Raw genomic sequence first — 22,097 nt, forward strand, 5'->3', positions numbered from 1 at the left:
TTCCACCAGGGGCCTGTGTATTCAGGGGCCACGGAATCACACGTAGGGGCATCCGGGGCTGCTGGTGACAAAGGGTCCCGTGCTTTCAGGGTTTGGGGTGGTAGTCTGGCCCTCAGGGCTGGGGCCGAATAGCTGCCTGAACTTCTCGCTCAGGTGCCTGACGGAGGAAGAAGATCTCCAGCGTTGGGGTGTAGGGAGGTCCCGTCTGGGGGTCCTGGGGGCAGTCTGGAGGTCCCAAGGGCTGTGGTCCCCAGCGGTTGGGGACGCTGTCAGAAGGGGGCTGCGGTGTCAGCTTACATCAGGGTCCATCAGGCGAGTCCTCTCAGGAACTGGCTGCAGGGAGAAGAGCCCGGTGGTAGTAACGGGGCCTCTCCAGTACTCCTTCAGGCTGGGGGCTCCCTCTGGGTCATAGGTTGGTGGGCAGGAATCAGCACCTGATGGAGGAATGCTTACCAGCCATCTCCTATCATAGGGCCCGGCTACTGGCCCTGGCCTTCTAGGGGCGCGGCTACCGGCCGTCGCTAAGGCCCGGCTACAGGCTGACTCAGGGGCACCTTCGGAGTGGCTACTGGCCGTCTCCTGACGAAGGCGGGAGCGGCTACCGGCCATCTCCTTGTTACCTCCAGAGCGGCTGCAGGCCGTCTTCTGTAGGAGGGTCGAGCGGCTATAAGCCGTCCCTTGAGGGGCACCTTCAGAGCTGCTACTGGCCGTCTACTGACGAAGGCAGGAGCAGCTACCAGCCATCTCCTTGTTGCCTTCGGAGCGGCTGTAGGCCTTCTCCTGTAGGAGGGTTGAGCGGCTACCGGCCATCTCAGGGGTGCTGAGTGGAGCTGGAGTAACAGCTCCACCCCGTGGTTGTTGGTGGTCGGCTCGCCCGGAAGGTAGTCTCGTATTCCTGCTATGGTAGCGGCGGGTGAGCTCTTCGTCACAGGGGCGCGCGGCCCGGGCGGACATACGTTCCTGTCGTCCGGAGCCCAGGAGCGCTGTATGTGTTCCTCTGTGGGCTCCTTCTGGGGGAGTTGGGTTGCCGTCGGTGATATTACACTGCATTTTATATTGTATTTGTTATTTTGAGTCATTGCAGTTCCTTTGTTTTGATCATAGAACCTATTCGCCTTATGTTAATATATGAGAGTGCTTTTGATCCGTGGTGTTTGTATTTTCCTTCATTGCTGACACTGACCCGGTCGGGAATAAAGAGAGAACTGCACCATGTCTGGAACCGAGGAGTCGGGACCCAGGATATGTTGCATAACAATATTGATCGTTCACTTAAGGTTATTAGACATTTATATAAATGCCAGTGTCTCGTATGTAACCTTATATTAAACGATGAAGTGATAGATCATACATCGCCTGATTCGCGTTTCTCACCTGGTTTACTCACCTGGTTCAATGTATTTATATTTTTTCAGTTAATACCCACTGCTTGATGCCATATTTTACATTTATTATAAAAACAATAAACCACCATCACTTTGATAACCACATGATTCGAAAACTTGTGTACTTGCTAAATAAAGTGACATGAAAATAAATGACGGGGAATCGTCCTGACGGCGAATCGTCTTGTTATTGTTGTGACGGCGAATTGACAGTGGCAGCCGCCAGTTGTCCTGAAACCCTGACGCCTGGTGCTGGGGACTTTTCCTGGAACCAATGGGGACGTCCAGCGCCTAACGGGTACGGGGGCTGGTTGTGAATACAGTTTTTACCACTAGTAACTCACAGTTTTGGGCAGAGTACGCTTTACTTGAAGCAGCAGAAAGACCTCACCAATTCAATTCATATTCCTCCAGTTTGTTTTCTGACTATTTTCAGGGTGGTAAATTACCTTTTCCTGCTGAAAAAATTCCTGTTTTTGTCATTGGTAAATGTACGCTTTACTTGAAGCAGAAGAAAGTCGTTACCAATGTATTTAATATTCATCCAGTTTGTTTTCCATATTCTGAATGTTTTCTATTTCAGTCTATTACCAGACGCCTTGTTGCCTTAATCCCGTAAGGGGTGGCCACAAACAAATCGCCTGCATGTCGCCCTGTAGCCCGCCTTTTCATTGTCCTGTTCCCAGCTCACATCCCCCTCTCTCATGTACAGTACCTCTCCACTCCATCCCTCCATCTCATCCTTGGCCTCCCTCTCCCTCTCCCCCCCTCCACCTCACTCACATACACTCTTCTCATCAGTCTCTCACTCTCCATCCTCTCCACATGGCCAAACCACCTCAGTGTGTTTCTGAATATTTTCAGGGTGGTAAGTTACAAGTTCATGCAGAAAAATTTTCAGTAAATTTTTACAAGTTGCCAATACATCCCCCAGGTTGTGCAGTATATTTTTCTGGTAGTTTTTGATGAGATTTGAGTGATTTTGACCTTCACTTTTGTTGGAAATGCTTCATTTTGCCTCGTTTCCAATCATGAACTTTGATTGGATGAGGGGGTGAAATGAAGAATTTTCAACAGAAAACAAAGGCAAAAATAACTCAAATCGCACTAAAAACCACCAGTAAAATACGTACACTGCACAACCAATTAACCTAACCAAACAGACCTAACCTAACCAAAGACCTAACCTAACCTAACTGACAAAACACAGAAAAATCACTCAAATTGTGTAAAAAGATCCCAGAAAAATATAATGCACAACTGGTTAACCTAACCAAATAGATCTAACCTAACATAACCTAGCCTAACCTAACCTAACCAGACCTAACCTAACCTAACTGACAAAAGAACGGAAAAATCACTCAGTCGCATCAAAACCACCAGAAAAATATACTGCACAACTGGATAACCTAACCTAACACCTAACATAATCAAACCTAACCTAACAGACCTAACATAATCAAACCTAACCTAACCTAACCAACAAAACACGCAGAAAAATCACTCAAATCGCATAAAAAGACCCCAGAAATAATGTACAACCGATTAACCTAACCAAACAAATCTAACCTAACCTAACCTAAGTGTCAAAAGAACAGAAAAATCACTCAAATCGCATCAAAAACCACCAGAAAAATGTACTGCACAACTGGTTTACCAAGCCAAACAGACCTAAACTAACCAAACCTAACCTAATGTGCTGCAGCAGAATACTTACCTTAGAGAAGTGGTTCTTAACCATTTTACTACCATGTCGCCTCCAGTAGTCGTTCCTTCCCTCCACGCCCTCCTTGCATCTTCAACCTAATTGATAAAATTCCCTCCCAGATTTTAAGGGGGAAAAAAAAAAAGGGTGGTTTTAGTCTTTTTATTGGGCATGATTTCTGTGCAAACAATATACCCAGCTTACTTTCTTACCAGTTTAATGAGATACTTGACACTGCTTCTTAGTTACCAGATCTTGAATGCATGGTTCAATGCCAGAGGGTGCACAACATAAGTCCCCTTCCGCATATTCAGCCAGATTCTGTACTTCATTTCGACAGCAACGAGCATGGAAAATGCAGCTTCACAAAGATACATGGATCCAAACATTGTCAGAATCCGAAGTGCTTCATGTGAGATCAGAGGGTAAACAGGAAGGTACTTGACCCAGAACGTCTGAAGAGCCAGTTCTTTGAAGTCTTCCTCAGCTGAGGATACCCAAGAAACTCCTCTTGCACTTCATCTGAATAATCAGCTACTTCACATTGAAATGGGTTCCTGATGAATTTCCAGGCTTCACATTTCTCATCCCTATCTGGAAAGTATCTGATGAATTCTGCTTTCAAGTCAGTCAGATGAGTGATTATTATTTTTTTAAACTCAGAATCAAGGTAACTGTGATTGAGAGCAGAATCCAAGTTACGGTACCAAAACAGGCTGTATTTCCATCCTGAATTTGACATTTCCAGAGGTCAAGTTTAGCCATGAAGGGTTGAATGGTGTCATGGTGCATGATGATGTTGATGGCAATCAGCGCTTCGAAGATGTCCACAAGGTAAGCTAGAGATAGCAGAAAGCCTTCAGACTGGAAATTGTCATGGAGATCTGCCTTCTACTGTAAATCCAGAAATACTGCTAATTCTTCTCGTAGTTCATAAAGCCGTTCAAGCATGTTTTGAATTTCTTTCATAATCATCTTGATATTAACCACACTCTTGTTAAGATAATTACAAATATAATTAGAGAAATTCCTACTTTTTCCCCTTCGCTCGCACCCCCCCTGGAATTTACTCATTCCCCCCCTAGAGGGGCATGCCTCCCAGGTTAAGAACCTCTGCCTTAGAGAAACGAGTAAATTTTTACAAGTGGACAATACACTCCCCAGGTAGTACAATATATTTTTCTGACGGTTTTTGATTTGATTCAAATGTTTCTGACCTTCCGGAAATACCTCATTGTCCCTCTTTTCCAATCATGAAATTTGACTGGACAACTAGGCCTAGGTGAAATAAAGCATTTTTTGATAAAAATGAAGTAAAGAAAACTGAACTTGCATCAAATACTACCAGAAAAATATACTGCACCACCCATAAACCTAACCGAACAGACCAAACCAAACGAATCAGACCTAACAGTCTCACCGAACACACTAAAATTAACCAAACCTAACCCAATATACCTAACCTATCCTAGGGGAGTACGTAACATAACCTCACCAAACACACTAAACCTAACCTAACTTACCTAACCTATCCGAGGGGAATGCTTACCCTAGAGATACGATGGTCCAGGACGAGGGTCATCAGGGTTGTCGTCGTCTTCTGGGAGTAGGCCTAGTGGAATAGCGGCAACAGCACCAGGTTGTTCACGTGGCTGATCTGGCTGTGGTGGGTATAGTGCGGCTGCAGCAATAAGGAAGTGGTGTAATGTTTGCTAAGGGTTCGCTTGAAGAAACAGATACCTAGAGAAGTACAGGTAACTCGCACGGAACACATGGGTTTCGTTCCTACCGTGCCGTGTTAGGTGTGAAATCGCGTATATTTAAACTACTCCGTATTTTGCTCCCTAGACCCCCCAAATGTGTTGTTTTGCTGTTATCTGTCACTGGTAATCACTAGAAAGCACTTTAAGTGGTTAGAAGGTTTATTTAATGTTATAACTCACAAATACAGTACTCCAGAGCAAAACTTCAACACACAAATACTGTACGTAAACACAAGGAAACATTCCGACGCCGATCATAGGTAATCATATAAATCAGGTTAACTGGTACCAGTGCTTTAACTTACAAGTACATACCAGAACAGTACATATTTAACTTAGAAATGCAGTACTGTGATATCAAATGATTTCAGTACATAATCTGTTAGGAATGGCTGGAAAAAAAAAATGTTATGAATACATTTTCACCTTTTTAACATATGTTTATGGTAGTTTTGAGTTATTTTTTACGTTATCACTGTGCCCATGCTTGGAAAAGGGAATGAAAGAGTTGAATTTTCAGTCCTAAATGAGAAAACTGCACTTCCTCCAAGGCTAGACTCTGCCAAAGGACAATAAAGTGGAGGGTCAATCCGATGAGCAATAAGGAAGTTGTGTCACAACTTTCAGCTCCCACACCATGAGAATGGCTAAAAATAGAATCGTAATGCAGTTTCAGAACTAACAATAAGTCTAATTATTACGAATACAGATACAAAACAGAAATAAATACGTTTACAGACGGGGAAAACGACGTACTTCTTCCGTCATAACATGTTCATCTTTATCATTTTACGTTCATCTTTATCATTTTACCTTGTTATTTTCGCAATATATATTGCTGTCTCGTAAACAGGGTGGTTGTTTGTGTTTTGCAAGGGAGGAAAAAGGTTATATTTTCTGTCTGGGTCGAGATAATGGGTGTAACTATGTGTGGTTAGGCATGGCCACGAGCGAAAAAATCGTGCATCCACTCCTCACGATAGCGGGTGGTGAACTGACAGATGATACATGACTCGAGGGGGTGAAGTCAAGGTCAGTCTCATGTCCCAGATTTTCGTTCACTTCCCGAAAGTTTTCACAGTTTTCTACAAGTTGCATTGCATCAATTGATCCAAACCATTACAGCAAACCTGAGCAAATAGGTAAAGATACCAAGACAAAAATGTATTTTTCTCTTATTATAAGTCTTTAACGAACAAACAAAAAAGGCAATATTCCGACGCCAATCATGGGTAGTTATATAAATCAGGTTAACTGGTTACAAGGCTTTATTTAATGTTTTAATTGCTTACAAGTACATTCCAGAACAGTAAATATTTAACTTACAAATACAGTACTGTAGAAAAGCAGTACAGTAAGAGTTTAACGAACAAACAAAAAAGGCAGTATTCCGACGCCGATCATGGGTAATCATAAATCGGGTTAACTGGTTACAAGGCTTTATTTAATGATTTAACTTTATTTAAGTGCTTACAAGTACAATTCATACGAGAACAGTAAATATTTAACTTACAAATACTGTACAGTACTGTAGAAAAAACGAACAAATAAAAAAGGCAATATTCTGACGCCTATCAGGTAAACTGGTTATAAGACTTTATTTCTTGCTTTAACGTTATTTAATAGTACTTTAAGTTGCACATAAACTTACCAGAACAGTACAGTACTGTAAATATTTAACTTACAAATACTGTGCTACTGTACTCGGGAATGTCTCACTCACTGAATAATTTCCCGCGTAGATCGTCACGTAATCAAAACAAACCGCGCGCTGCGGTGACGTTCGAGGATTTGATCTTTCAAAGGCCTCTCCTGTGTTAATTTGTAGTTTTCATAATGGTTTTTTAATCTTACGTTGTCTTACATGTATCCCAGCCCTTACCGTGTATAATTGCGAGCGCGTTCCGTGAGATCGTGTTCCGTGCGAGTTACCTGTACTGTTCAAAATATTCAGTCCGTAGTCCAGGATGCTTAGACCACTCCTTTACATCACGCCACAGTCTTTAAGTGGTCTGCGTATTGATGGTAGGGTCGTCTGGGTCTATAAATGCCTCCTTGTGGTTAATCACACAATGCGTGTACCCCTTGTCCGCCAACCATCAATAGGCAGCCCAACTGTCACTGTTAACGATGTTACCTGACCGAATGAATTTTTTGATAATTGGCACAAGGGTTGCAGAACTCCTGTCAAGTACTTGATCCCCTTTCACTAAAAGCACCAAGAAAAACTTTTTTCCAAGCCTTTCAAACCCTCCAAAAAGCCACACATCCCTTAGGATTCTCCCACGATCATATTTTGCCCTAAAAAAAAAAATGTCTCGTCAATCTCGACGAGAACGCCAGTTCCCCCAATGAGTGGCTGGTTCTGTAGCCACGAAAGGGTCACTTCTGAGCAAAAGCTTCGCCAGTCCACACTTGTCTTTGTCGACCACTTGAAACGTGATAATAACGTCGTGGTTTCAGAACTTTTGAATCCAGTGGTTTATGAACAATATAATTTGCCAGGCAGGAAGGTGTGTGTTGTCCAAAAAAACTTCCTTTGTAGTCAAACACACAGAAACTACACTGGACCCGTTTCTTGGTTTTTGCGTACTTTTTGTACCAACCACTGTACCACTGATGTTTGTCTCTTCTAAATTTACACGGTTCCTGACAATCTGGGCAATAAACTTCAGAAGGTACTACACCGTGTCTTCTAAAAAACTCAATAGCCTCCTCAGGAGTGGAAACGCTTAATCATCCGTAAATAATCAATATCACACCCGGGACACACAGCACATCTTTCTTCTTCAGAGGCCATACCGTGAAGGATTTGAATTTTCCATCCAGACTGAATCAAAGACTGCAGTTCAAATTCATTGGCAGAATTCCATCACTTGACCTAAAGAAGGTCTATGAGTGGGTGATACAGACCTATGAGACTCATGCGTAGTCGAAGGGAAGAGAAACACACGTACGAACACACGCATTTTTTACCTGGAGTGGCTGAATGAAGATCCAAGGTAGTTTTTTTTTGGAATTTTAAATTAAATTCATTACCTCTGAAAATATCTGTTTCCGAATAGGGTTATGGGGGTTCAGTATGGTCCTTAGGGACTATACTATACATTAATGGTGCTAAAATTCCAAAACTGCGTATTGTCCACTTGTAAAATAATACCGAGAAATGATGGTCCAGGTTGTGCAGTATATTTTTCTAATGATTTTTTATTCATTTTGAGTTAGTTTTGTCTTTGTTTTCTGTCGAAACTGCTGCAATTCACCCCCTCATCCAGCCAAAGTTCATGATCAGAAAAGAGGCAAAATTAAGTATTTCTGACAAAAATGAGGGTCAAAATCACTCAAATCCCATCAAAAACTACCAGAAAAAATACACTGTGTGTTTTCAATAACTCAACAGCTTCCTCTGGTTCCAAGTGGAAACGCTTAACCCCTTCTTTACCAACCCCTCCCCCGAATGTAAACACTACCATACCGACCTGACGGCTCCCCCTCCCGTAGTGTGAGGGGTAGTGTATGTTTTATTACCACGTCCAAACTATTCACACTTTGTTATTTGTTTGTATATTGATGATCTCATAAAGCCAACGTGATATTGCCGTTGCAATGAAATGATTATAAAATAACTCATTATATAAGTTTTCATACCTTATGCTAAAGTACTGTTACCCAGGTAACTACAGTACAAATTGGCTTGAAAAGAATGTCATGCACAGATGGATGGCTTATTTATTTACCTTGTAAGTTGAGTTGATTTTGGACGATAAATAACGGTCTAATTATGTCGATAAAGTAGCGATGTGCTGTGGTGCGCTCTAAGGCAGACGCAAACTGGTGAAGCCAGGGCATATGCGAAAGATAGGAATAAAATAAAAGAAAATGGAGAAGGAAGAGGATGTAATGTATAACAAAATAAACAAAAAGGAAAGCCATAATAACAAACAAAATAAAGGAAGTGAAAAGTAAACTATGAAAGAAAAAAAAAAAAGGTAAGTGAAAGACAAGAGAATGAAGAGAAAGAAGGTAGGAAGGAGTGCATGTTGGCTACTGGCTGTGCCAGGCCTGGAAATGTTCTGGAGAACATAAGCCAGGCTGTTCATTGCATGCAGGGCAGTATTTCCTAGACCACTTTGTTCGCCCTTCAGCAGTACATACTCTGCATCTTCATTGTGGCCGACGACGTGTTGCAGTAGCAGGTATGGACATGAGTCCATGAGTTAGCTGTGGCTGTGCAGCATCAGAGGTGCTATGTTGTGCACCTGTAGGTGGGGTGTATCTTGTTCTTTTTTGTTTTTTCTTAGGAGACAGTATTTCTTCATTTGCAGTGAGCAAGGCAACATAACCCAGACTGTATTCATACAAAATTTCATGAATAACAGTTTTCAGGAAGTCATGGTACTCAATACTCCTAGTACATGCATGTAGGTTTTGGTATACAATGCGAGCATTCGGTACCATTCTAGTTACCATGTGTAATCCTAGCTTTTTGAACCATGCGAAGGATTTCATTGTGGGATCGTAGGGTTCAAGTACTTGATCCACAAAATCTACAGCTCCCATCTGCTCATTGCACCTCTGAATAGGTAGGGGCTTCTTGACCATCTTTACGTTTCCACCTCTCAGATGACGTGTGTGCTCCACATAACCAGCCTCATACTTAGTTGTGATAACTTGCACAACTTTACGATCACAGTACTTCATAACAAGAATATCCTCCTTTCTCCCAAATACACCTTGAGGCATTTGAAGTCGCTGGGATGAGATGTTCTTTGGTACCCCTCTGTTTGGACGAATTGTCCCAGTGGTTAGTGTCTTCTTACTAAGTAAAAATTCAGCAAGATGAAGAGAACTGTACCAGTTATCTAGTACTACGTGCCTCCCTTTATTGAGCAGAGACTTCATCAGATAAACAGGGACACGTTCAGACTTGCTGAGAACTGCAAGCTCAAGATCCTGCAACATTTCATCATATAGGCCAGTTGTGTAGAGACAAAAATTCCACGTATAACCTCGGGCATTTGGAGAACTTGGGCAGAGTGAAAACTGTTTCAGGCCAAAACGCTTCCTCTTGGTTTTGATATACTGGCGAAAATGCAGACGTCCTTTATACAGAATGAGAGATTCATCCACTGCAAAATTTTCCCCAGCAGAAAAATATCCCATACATTTCTCATGCAGCATCTGGAAGAACATTCCAATCCTTGACATGGGCTTTCTGGGAACAGCATCATCAGGATGTGAAAACCTAAGAAATCTGAGGATCTGAAAAAACCTGTTGCGGCTCATAACAGCTGCGGTAAAAACAGGTGGACCTCGGCACAACACAGATGAGCTCTAGTAATGAGACAAGCGAGGTAATTTGTTCAATCCCGTGGTTAGTTGTAAGGCAAAAAACACAAACAATTCATCAACTGTCACATCTGTCCATTTTTTCCCCATAAAGTTATTTGGATTCTTTGTCGGATTGTCTCTGAAAAAATGTTCTGCACGAGTATTTGTCCACACACATAGCGAGTTCATTACATCTTTACTCATAAACAGCTGGAAGCAGTCAAATGCAGTCATTGAATGTGATGCATGATGTGTAACAATTCCTGGATGCACATCCACAAAATCCTCTTCCACAGTAGGCAGAACGTTAGGTCTGGCATCTCCAAATGGATCAGACAAAAGCATGAAGTGTGTGGACACATGTGATGGTGATGGGGACCTTGACCCACTTGTTGCCGAGAGTGTGGCATCACTAAGATCCCTAATTTCCTCCTCCTCCTCACTCACATCAACTTCGCTATCATTTTCAGGTTCATAGTCATCATCACTGTCATCTGCTGACACATCAGACACAGTTGCATTATCATCTGATACATCCAAATAAGTATCATCGGGAATAAACTCGTCACTATCAGAATCCGCCAGTGACGCCATGAGAGAAAAATATCCTGTACACCCTCTCTCGTGGTCAAGTGCATGGTAACTGACTTTTTCAGGCAGGCCAAGGGGTGTAAATTTTGCCGTATGCTAGTGGAAAGTATTGTACGATATCTGTAGTAGAAATTATAAATAAAATAATAATTGGTCCAGTGGTTACATCACAGTTGAGTGAGCAAGCCATTGGTGCCATCACAACTCAGTCATGACGTATCTTATGATGTCAGAATTCGTCAGAACTTCGTCACAGTCTTTGTTGTCAAAACACAGAGCTGTTGCTAACATGAGGTCCTCAAAAACACCCTTACCGGGCTACCCTGAGGCCCATATGTTGCCATTCATTAGAGGGTGTACCAGGGTACAACGGTTGCAGTTCCGGTATCTCACGGGTGTTTACAAGTGACGTACTGGGGTACATTAAAACACATTTTCGGTAAAGAAGGGGTTAATAATGCGTAAATAATCAATATTACATCCAGGGGACAGACCACGTCATACTTCCTCGGAAGCCACAGCAAGGAGGATTTGAATTTTCCATGCAAAAGTAATGAAAGACCACGTTTCAAATTGATTGGTAGAATACCAGCACGTGATATAAAGTGTGCCTATGAGTAGGTGAAACAGACCAAGCAGACGCATGCGCAGTCGATGGAAAGAGAAACACACTTATGAACACACGCATATTTTACATGGACTGGCTGAGTCAGGACCGAAGGTATGGTTTTTTGGGAAATGTTGATTAAATTCATTATCTCTGTAAATATCAATTTCCAAGTGGGGTTATGGGGTTCATTAGCATTCTTAGGCAATATACAGTAAGCTCACCCCAAACACGTTCTTGCCGAACGCGCTCGCAATTATTCATGGTAAGTGCTGGGATATGTATAAGACAACGTAAGATTAAAGAACCGTTACGAAAACTATAATTTTACGCAAGAGAGGCCTTGGAAAGACCAAATCCTCGAACATCAGCAGATCACGCACGGTTTGTTTGGATCACGTGATAATGTGATTCGCTGTACTTCTTTTCCACAGTACTATATTTGTAAGTTAAATATTTACATTACTATTCTGGTAAACTTATGCACAAGTTAAAGTACTATTAAATAATGTTAAAGCAGGAAATAAAGCCTTATAACCAGTTAACCTGATAGGCGTCGGAATATTGCCCTTTTTATTTGTTTGTTAAAGATTTGCTGTACTGCTTTTCCACAGTACTGTATTTGTAAGTTAAATTTTTACTGTTCTGGTATGTACGTTAAAGCACTTAAATAAAGTTAAAGCATTAAATAAAGCCTTGTAACCAGTTAACCTGATTTAAATGATTACCCATGATCGGGACCAAGTCAGTTCGCCATCAGACAATTCCTCATCAAAACATGGACGATTCCCCATCAGGACAATTCGCACCCTGGAGGATTCCCTGTCATTCTAGAAATATACATATTAAGTAATCAATACTTTTATAAATACAGTATGGTTATTATTATTTAATACTTTAGTAAGTATATTCAAGGGGATCCATCAGAGTTTATGGTCAGTTGCGTAGGCTTTGGATATTATTTAGTAGGTGCATCTTTAGCGAATAATTGATTTGTTTCTTCCTCACTGTAGTCGCCTTTGAATTATATTCTAGCGTCACCCATAGCTGTCTTCATTAATGACGGCGAATTGTCTTGTTATTGTTGCGACGGCGAATTGTCCCGAAACTGATCAGTGTCGGAATGTTGCCTCGTGTGTACGTATTTGTATGTTGAAGTTTTGCTGTGCGGTACTGTATTTGTAAGTTATAACATTAAATAAACCTTCTAACCACTTACAGTGCATCATATTGATTATCAATGGCAGATAACAGCAAAACACCACATTTAGGGGGTCTAGGGAGCAAAATAAGGAATAATTAAAACTTACGCGGTTTTGTGCTGAATGCACCACGTTTGGAACGAAACCCATGCATTTGGGGCTACCTTGCTGTACTGCGCATTTATGGTGGTAATATCCCAGAACTACATATTGGCAACTTGTAAAATAATAACAAATTTTCCTTGTTATTATCATCACGTTCCTTAGCCCCTACACCGCGAGCATGTTTATCGATGTTTTGCGTGTGCCGCGGGGTTATTCGGGCTCCGACAGACTCTCAAAAAATATTTGCCAAAAATCAGTTATTAGTCCTAGAATATTAAAATTACATATGCTTATGGCACATACCTTCAGCTTTCTCCTGGAATGTTTGTTGAGCCTTCGTCAGTTACCGTAGGACTTGTGGAGACCTCTGAAGTTGGGTAACGAAGTCTCCACTTTACACTTCCCAACAACCTGTAATATGATTACCAAAGCCAGATATTAACACTATAAACACTACTCTATGATTTTCAAGTAGTTTGAGATCCATACTCCAAAAAAAAAAAACACTGTGAAAGCAATGAAAATTATGAGCGCGTCTGACCGTCGCACTTGCGCTAGTTCGCTCTTGGTACTCTGTCATTTATTATTCATAAAACCCCTCACACTTTATATTTCTATTACTATATAACACTTATATATATCTACAGTCTTTATCCATAAGTTTCCTTCAGTAGAATTAGTTTATTGTCACTGTAGGGATTCAATTTCTTTCAGTAAAATACGTAGCATTCACTTTCTCATCCTGTATACTAGCATTGAGAGTGAATGTCACTTTCATCTTCACTCTCATAACTGATAGTATTCAGACATGCTAGAGTGAAACTTTCACTTTCATTACTCCTAGGGTATATACTTGTACATGTATTCTTATAATACTACTCGTTTACATTTCTGTTTACGTTCTCTATTTTATTTAAGTTATTTACATTTCTATTTTATTTACAGTGTTATGCACTGTCACTTGAAGTAACTTATAAAACTATTTTCCATTGTTCTCGTATATTTACATTCATTACTTTCACTTGCTGTTTACACATTATTTACACATTATTTACAATTCCACTTGCACTGTTTTACTCAATAGAAAGATCGTAGTCACTCTTTTATCAATTGTCAGTCCTTTACCTCTTTCCACACGAGGTTTAGTAGGGGGTAAAGGTCACAGGGCCCTTTGGATGAGGGTGAAAAAGTCCCTGAAGTCAGCAAGAGGAAACAGATGTACCTCCACTTCGGAAGATGAGAGTGAACTGATAAGGGAGGGGTGGGGTAGAGGCCTACTTAGGGGATATTCAGTACTACCAACATTAGCTCTTGAAACAGCTATGTATAGCACTGAAATGATTGGCAGGAAATATAGACAATACTTTATAAATTAGGTAGTTCCAGGTGAATGTAAATATCACTTAGGCTTCTCCCTTCCCTCCTTATATGTATATTTATTACGAAAATAGATTATACGGCATATTTCAAGGGGAAGAAAACAGCGAAAATTAGCGAACGAGTGCACGTGCGGTGTTGTCAGGTGATAATTAGCCAATTCCAGGTGTATGGCACTCTCACTTACCTTATTTCTTTCTTGTATATATTATTTGGTATAAGAATAGGGCATAGGGCTTATTTCAATGGATGAAATCAGTGAAAAATTCCAGGGAAGATTTACTTAGCGTAGCACGGCCGAGCAGGCGAGAGGATAGGGTAATGGAGGGGGGGTAGGGAGGGGAGTCAAGAACGGGGAGAAATGGCTAAATTGTCAACAATGGATGGGAGTACAGATGAGATTAGGAGTGCTGACTAGCGTTGGACATTGGCAGTACTGATACTCGTAGATGATACAAGCCCCCACTTGGAAGCCCGGGTGAATTCAAAATAACACAGAATCACAAAAGCGACGCCCCGCAGTATGATCCCTTGCTCCCAAGCGTCACGAAAGTGACGTCCCGCGGTTAAGGGGTTAACCCTTTAACCGCGGGTGTCATCCCAGAATGACATTGCAAAAACTGGACCAAACCGCGGGTGCCATTCTCGAATGTTTGTGAATATTTTGAATACTGAGCGTTTTTTCTGTGCGCCAATTGTTTCAAGGGAGAGTAGCTATTAAGTTTTTTCACTCCAGCCGACCCCCCACCTCCCTCCTCGCACCCCCCGGGCCCCCACCTCCCACCCCCCAGGCCCCCCACCCCACCCCTGACCAAACACACATCAGTATCTGTCCAGCTGTGTGAGTGACAACACCGCTGATGTGGCAGTGAAGTGCAGGCAGTTACAGCGCCTTTTACCTGCCTCAGTGAACACAGAGTGGGTGTTTATCGTATGTGCAGTGTTCATATATGTTTATAGTATTATTATCAGAATGAGGTTGGCATTTGGTAATGGTGTGTGAGCGAAAAATAGTGATTACAACACCGCTGATGTGGCAGTGAAGTGCGGGCAATTACTGTGCCTTTTACCTGCCTCAGTGAGCACAGAGTGGGTGTTTATCGTATGTGCAGTGTTCATATTTGTTTATAGTATTATTATCAGAATGAGGTTGGCATTTGGTAATGGTGTGTGAGCGAAAAATGGTGATTTTAGATCGCTCACTTCTAATGGCACTGCCCATCCAGTGATAGTCAACGAAATCATGAAACCTACATCATTGCAAAGCCGAAGGTTAGTACTTTCCAATGGTACCTTATTTTTCGCTCTAGATTTATTCTGTGCAGAGTTATAAAGGTTTAAAGTTTGTTTACATTTTGGCTGGAACCCCCGCGGGAGAGGCCAGTCGGGGCAAAACAATGCCCGCGGTTAAAGGGTTAAGCTGTACCAACAATTGTGTCCTACTTAATGAGAGAATGATACTGGAGGTTAGGTTCGGTTGAATTATTAGGTAGCTACAGTTAAGCTAAGTTATGTTAGGTTTAATTAACCCCTTAACCGCGGGGCGTCACTTTCGTGACGCTTGGGAGTAAGGGATCATACCGCGGGGTGTTACTATTGTGATTCTGTGTTATTTTGAATTCCCCCGGGCTTTCAAGTGGTGGCCTGTATCATCTATCAGTACTGCCAATGTCCAACACTAGTCAGCACTCCTAATCTCATCTGTACTCCCATCCATTGTTGACAATTTAGCCATTTCTCCCCATTCTTGACTCCCCTCCCTACCTCCCCTCCATTACCCTATCCTCTCGCCTGCCCGGCCGTGCTACACTAAGTAAATCTTCCCCGGAATTTTTCACTTATTTTTTCATTCATTCATTGCCAGACGCCATGTATCCCAAACGGTGTGGCCAGAGGCTTAGAGTTAATTGTTTTACAGAGAGGGACACTAATCCTCCACCAGCCCCACTTGACACCATTGAAATAAACTCTATGCCCTATTTTTATACCAAATAATATATACAAGAAAGAAACAAGGTAAGTGAGAGTGCCATACATCTAGAATTGGCTAATTATCACCTGACACTTCACGTGCACTCGTTTGCTAATTTTCGTTGTTTATTTCCCCTTGAAATATGCCGTAAATCTATTTTCGTAATAAAAATATATATAAGAAAGGAAGGAAGAAGCCTAAGTGATATTTACATTCACCTGGAACTACCTAATTATTGCAGGCCACCACATTGTATTCTACGCTAAGTAAATCTTCCTTGGAATTTTTCACTGATTTCATCCATTGAAATAAGCCCTATGCCCTATTCTTTTACCAAATAATATATACAAAAAAGAAATAAGGTAAGTGATAGTGCCATACACCTGGAATTGGTTAATTATCACCTGACAACATCTCACGTGCACTCGTTCGCTAATTTTCGCTGTTTATTTCCCCTCGAAATATGCCATATAATCTATTTTCGTAATAAATATACATATAAGGAGGGAAGGGAGACGCCTAAGTGATATTTACATTCACCTGGAACTACCTAATTTATTATGTATTGTCTTGGTTTCCTGCCAATCGTTTCATTGCTATGTATTAGCAGGTCTCACAGGGCTGAAGTTGGTAGTATTGCACTCACCCTAGCCAGGCGGCAGGAGCCCACCACTATCAGTTCACTGTCGTCTTTCAAAGTGAAAGTATGTCTGATTCGCTCCTACTAACTTCCGCCGCTTTTTAGCCCCATGCAAAGAGCCCTGTGACCTTTACCCCCTACTAAACCTTGTGTGGAAAGAGGTAAAGGGCTGACAATTGATAAAGAGTGACTACGATCTATTGAGTAAAACAGTGCAAATGGAATTGTAAATAATGTGTAAACAGCAAGTGAAAGCAGTGAATGTAAATATAAGTGAACAGTGGAAAATAGTTTTATAAGTTACTTCAAGTGACAGTGCATAACACAGTGTAAATAAAATAGAAATGTAAATAATGTAAATAAAATAGAGAACGTAAATAGAAATGTAAATGAGTAGTACAGTAAAAGTCCCATTATTCGGCAGCTGATTATTCGGTAGATCCAACATTTCGGCAGTTTTGAGAAATAGTCCCATTTACGAAAATCTTTGATTGTTCGGCAGATGTCCGGAATCATCTCGGCAGTCCAGGAAGTGTTATCTGTGACTTGTAGGCCTAATGTTTCATTACACTTCTGTATGTTCACTAATTTCTATACTTTTTCAGACTCAGGTATAGTATTATATTGATTACAATATTGGATAGTATCATACAGTACAGTAACCACCCCCTCCAAATTAGCGAGGGTTACGTTCCAAGCCCCCTCTCTAATTCTTGAAATTCGTTCATTCTTGACGCATTCCTGAATGTGTCATTTACTGGTAATTGCGTAGCCCATGAACCACTGATACTGTAATGCATTACCCATAAATAATGGTGCTTGTTAAATCAGTTTCCCCATTGTTTTTAGCTGTACGGCTGTGACAGCTCTAGTATTTTTATTCCTCAGCATAATGGAGGAAGAGACTGTCCTGTTTAACTAAACCTAATCTAACCGAGTTTATCTGTACCTAATAATTTAACAATACCTAACCTAACCTAAAGTCAGAAAAATACTTAAAAATAAACTGGAGGAATATGAATTGCTAAGGTCTCTCTGATGAAAGTTAAACGTACATTTAGCGCTCATTCTTTTGTTCATTTTTGTGTTTAATGTGAAAGAGAGTACTGATGCAAACAGTAATATATCCCATTAACCCCTTAATAACCTCCGGCACTGAACAACCCTTTACAGTACTGATGTCAGTGATATCAAGTCAGTGTGAGCTATAAAGAAAATTGAACAATTATGGAGAGGGAACGAAGGTCACTGGTACGTTTACACGACTCTGTGCTAAGATTCCAAGCAGTCAGGCGGTCGGTTAATCTCAGATGTTTTCGCCCATTTGGTAAATGCCCCGTAACTTTATAAGTTTTTCTGTGACTCATAGCGAATCATAGCATGGGTTTGGAGAGCTAAATAACATTGCTAGGCGAGCCAGATGATTATCTTGACGTCTTTAAGAAAAGCAAATTGATAGAAGAATGGAAGAAACTTACTCTACGTACTCAGAGGGATTAAATTTCTTCCATTTTCTTAAAGATGTGAAGATAATCATCTGGCGCACCTAACAATGTGTTATTTAGTTTCCCAAACCCATGCTGTGATTCACAGGAGAAGTTACAAAGTTACGGTGCATTTACCAAATGGGCGAAAACATCTGAGATTAACCGACCCTCTGACTGCTTGGAATCGTATCGTAGAGTCGTGTAAACATGCCAGTGACCTTCGTTCCCTTCCCATAATTGTTCACAGTTTTTTACTGTAATGGGTTGTTCAATGCCGGAGGTTATTAAGAGGTTAATGGAATACATTACTGTTTCCATCAATACTCTCCCTTTCACATGTAAACAAAAAAAAACGAAGAAAAGAATGAATGCTAAATGTACGATTAACTTTCATCAGAAAGACCTTACCAATTCATATTCCTTCACTTTATTTTATGCAATTTTCCGACTATTTTATTTTGTGTTTGGAAAAAATACTGTATACAGCACTCACTCCAAACATATTTGTAATAACATAAGTAGTGATGAGTTCACCAATACAAGTGATGTACTGAGTTGGTAGGTAATATTACGTATCATTTCGGCCATCCAGGAAGTGTTATCTGACTTGTATGCCTACTGTGTCATTACACTTGTATATGTTCACTAATTTATATATATATATATATATATATATATATATATATATATATATATATATATTTCAGATTCAGGTACAGTACTGTATTGATTGCAGTATTGTACAGTATACTCTCTCCAAACAGGTGTAATACCATAAGTGGTGATGACAGTGTTCAACAATATAGTTAAGCTACTGAGTGGGTAGGTTTTTGATTATTCGGTAAATCCAATATCTCGGCATCATCCTGGTCCCATAGATGCCGAATAATGGGACTTTTACTGTATTATAAGAATACGAGTATATATACTAGGAGTAATGAAAGTGAAAGTTTCACTCTAGCATGTATGAATACTATGAGTTATGAGAGTGAAGGTGAAAGTGACATTCACTGTCAATGCTAGTATACAGGACGAGAAAGGGAATGCTACGTATTTTACTGAAAGAAATTGAATGCCTACAGTGACAATAAACTATTACTGAAGGAAACTTATGGATAAAGACTGTAAATATCTATAAGTGTTATATAGTAATAGAAATATAAACTGTGAGTGTTTTTATGAATAATATATGACAGAACACCAGCGGCGAACGATCACAAGTGGGATGGTCATACGCCCTCATAATTTTCATTGCTTTCACAGTGTTTTTTTTTGGGAGTATGGATTCCAAACTATTTGAGAATCATAGAATAGTGTTTCTAGTGATAATATCAGGCTGTGGTAATCATATTATGGGTTGTCGGGAAGTGTAAAGTGGAGACTTTGTTACCCAACTTCAGAGGTCTCCACAAGTCCTACGGTACTCGACGAAGGCTCAACAAACACCCCAGGAGAAAGCTGAAGGTATGTGCCATAAGCATATGTGATTTTAATATTCTAGGACTAATAACTGATTTTTGGCAAATATTTTTAGAGAGTCTGTCGGAGCGCGAATATGCCTGCAGGAGCCGCAAGAAAAAGCAAAACAAGCCCGCGGTTAAAGGGTTAAATACAAAGGTTAGGATAGTCCTTTCCACCATTACGATGACATATCAAATAATTTGTCACAGCAGAACGTGGCTGAAAACAACAGAGAAATATTTACCAACAAACCTTTAACCCCTAGGCTGCTGAGAGCTTTGAGCTAAGTCATGCCCTGGTGCGGCTGTTTTCTGTTAACATTCGTTAAGAGCCTTATGAGAGGTTTGTAGCAGTCTGTTGACCCATCCTTCTCAGATGTTTGCAGCACCCAAGGGGCTAATTAACATGCCAGAAATAATCAGAAAACTGTAACACCATTAGGAAGAAGATGAACTGATTTGGTAAGGTGCCTTTACTGCTTCAGAATTGTAAACCATGGGGCGGATTCTGAAAGCTCAAAAATCCTCGCAAATCCACCATCTTTGGGCATAAGAGCAACTTTTTCACTTAAGTGCACATTCTGGAGCCCTAGAAAACAAGCACAAACCCTATGCTGCGTTGTCAGTTCTCCTCTTAGAAGTTGCGCCATGTGAGGGGCAGTCCAGAGTACATTGTAAGCCTTATAACTCTCCTATTTTTAAAAATGTTGTAGTTCAAACGTCCCCCCAATCACGCATCAGTTAATCCTTAAGTGCATACAACTATCGCAATTCTACAAAAAATAATGAGCTCAAGTGACAGCGGAACGTCGTAGACTACGCCAATATACTACTGTACATCGGAGCAAGTACTACTTCGATGTTGGTGGTAAAACTAGCATTGTCGGCCAACATAGCCTCTACTACAAACAGATTACAGCCTAATGACATAATGTTCAGAAAAATTCGATTAAACAAGCCAGTGTCAATAAGAAACATATAAAAAATATGGTGGTTGCCTACATGACATAATGGTCAATAAATGAATCAGCGCACTTATTTCTTCCTCTGAGAAGTTCACTGCCTGTCTATACATAATATTTTGATGGTCCTTCACTGCTTCAGTACCGTTGTGGAAATTATGACTGGCGATGTGGAAACATTGTCTGCTACCACTATGGCATCATATTCTGGTGTACAGTGATTGGTTACTCAGGTTTAAACAGAGAAACCTTTCACTCCTTGATTAGCCAACACTTGCACTGGTATGGACTACAGTTTGCTGGTGTTGGTCTTAAGACTGTCGTACAACACTCTCCAGAATACCACTCGTCAAAACCTTGTATGCCTAATCACAAAAGTTCTCGCAGATTTTTTCGTAATCCAGACACCTTTCAGAATCCGTGACCACATGTTTACCTTATCATCACGTTCCTTAAACAGTACCTGCGATTGTTTGTTTCTGGCATAATGGAAGAAACTCACTCAATATACTCTAAGGTGGGTTTTTGTGTCCCAAATTCCCAAATGGAGCTTTGGTTAGGTTAAATTATTAGATGGGTACAGTTCAGCTAGGGTAGGCTTAGTTAGACACTTAGGATAGGACAGTCCCATCCGCCATTACACTGACGAATGAAACAAGGGTTATCACGGAGGAACAGCTGAAAACAACAGGGAAACAGATTTAACAAACATTTATTTCCCTGACTATAAATAATAATAATAATTTAATTGGCAATCAGGAACAAAAAAGCTGATTTGGTAAGGTGCTTGTACTGCTAAAAGTAAAGCGTATGTTTACCTAGAGTTGTTTGTGCATATCTTCTTCCTCTACCAAAATATCAGGCATTGTGTGTTTTTTTTTTTACCACTGCATAACCATATTATGCTACTTAACAAAAATGCTGTTTGGCCCAGAATTTGTAAATTCACACTTAAGTACAACTACTGTAGCTGAGGAATTGGTTACTACTGTATTTTTTCAGTAAATTTTTATGATTATGTGTCAGTCAGTGACAGAAGGTGCTGTTTAATATTAATGAGAGTTGGGAACACCTTTTTTATTTCTTTCTATACAGGGCAGAATCCAGCTTTTAAAAAAAGAGTGGGGAAGGGAGTGATTCCAAGCGGAGCCACCATGTTTGAATTCGTGCTTATTGAGGTAAGCTTCTGGGAGACACAGGACCATTTGTTTTAGAGTTTTCTTATTTTGTTTCTTTTTCTTTACCAAGGCCCCTTCATGTTTCTTTGAGTATTTTCTGGTATGTTTTGAGATCTCACTGTTTCTTATTTCCTTTATAAGTGATAAATAACATTTACAAACCTGTGCAAACCTAACCTTAACTTTTGTGACTTCAACCAGTCCACTTTATTTTAACGTACCCCATTTTTTTTTTACCAACTCAACCAAACTTATCCAAACCTAACCAAAATTATCCTTTATATAAGCATACTGGTACTGTAATTTCTTTGTGTATTGATGAATCATTTTCA

At 40.6% G+C, this 22,097-nt stretch overlaps 1 long non-coding RNA gene across 1 annotated transcript in view; it reads left to right on the forward strand.

Annotated features, from left to right (window-relative positions):
* The first annotated feature begins 1,586 nt into the window (after positions 1–1,586).
* LOC145398125 (uncharacterized) overlaps positions 1,587–22,097 on the forward strand; it is a 59,432-nt gene continuing 38,921 nt past the window's right edge. Inside the window, exons 1-2 of the long non-coding RNA XR_013897071.1 lie at positions 1,587–1,683; positions 21,683–21,765. This is a non-coding gene — a long non-coding RNA (uncharacterized LOC145398125). The remainder of the gene's footprint in view (positions 1,684–21,682; positions 21,766–22,097) is intronic.

Source organism: Coenobita brevimanus, chromosome 44 (genome assembly GCF_032717465.1).
Source record: "Coenobita brevimanus isolate Jiangsu-jjx chromosome 44, ASM3271746v2, whole genome shotgun sequence".
NCBI lineage: Eukaryota > Metazoa > Arthropoda > Malacostraca > Decapoda > Coenobitidae > Coenobita > Coenobita brevimanus.